Source organism: Propithecus coquereli, unplaced genomic scaffold, assembly GCF_000956105.1.
Source record: "Propithecus coquereli isolate 6110/MARCELLA unplaced genomic scaffold, Pcoq_1.0 Scaffold515, whole genome shotgun sequence".
Classification (NCBI taxonomy): Eukaryota; Metazoa; Chordata; class Mammalia; order Primates; family Indriidae; genus Propithecus; species Propithecus coquereli.
Window position 1 is genome coordinate 720389 of NW_012151008.1, and position 1060 is coordinate 721448.

The window sequence follows — 1060 nt, forward strand, 5'->3', positions numbered from 1 at the left end:
TAATACATGGGCTTGCCTGGATATGTGCTTGAGAGCTCGACAAATTGATGCCATCTTCGCAGTCGCAAGGGGGTTGTTCTGTGTCTGTCCTCTCTAATGAGGGAGGGAGAATGCAACACGGCCCTCTGAGGTTCTGTCGGAAACCGTATCTTGAACCACTTATCAACCATTAAAGTTGCTGCTTTGAGGACGGAAGACCTGCTGGTTTTGTCACCAGTTTGCTCACTCATTTTTATGAAAGGGCCAATGCATAATTAGGTGCTTCTTCGTACCTTCTCTGAGACATAAGTCAAGAACTCCAGTTAAGTGTGTTTGTGTGTATTCAGTCTTTCATTAAATGTTCTCACTGTCCCAGAGAACTGTCTCAGTATAGCTTGGTCTGTAAATACCTTAGTCCTTAGCTCTTGCTCATAGTTATTTATAGAAATTCTCAAAACTACTTGGTCTGTATTGATATTTCCATGACCATACTATTCAGAAAGAGGACCACAGGTGATTAGCTGGGTTGGCTTCTCATACCTGAGCATTTCACTGGGGTATTCATGAACCTGGGGACAACTTGTATGCCTGGTATCTGGGCTTCCTTTCTCTCTCATCCCAGACTGAAAAATTAAAAAAACAAAATTATTTTTTGTTGAGTAGGAGAATCCTAGGCAGAGCCTCACCTATACTTTTAAACCCATAGTCTTGGAATTAGCTTTCTGTTCTCCCTGAACATCCGCATTTTGATCTTAGCACCAGCTTACTACGTATACTTCCCAGTTCACTTAAATGGGGTGTGGGGTAGAAAGAAAAGAACTGACATTTGTTGAGCATCTGCTGTGTGCTATGCATTAAGTTGGGTACTTTATATACTTATATACAATTTTTTTTGAGATAGGGTCTTGTTGTGTTGCCCAGGCTGGTCTTGAACTCCTAGGCTCAAGGGATCCTCCTGCCTCAGCTCCTGAGTAGCTGGGATTACAGGAGCAAGCCACCACACCTGGCTTGAGCTAGGTGCTTTAGAAATTTCTCAGTAGCCCTGAGGGATGGGAATCATGATCTGTATTTTTTTTTTTTT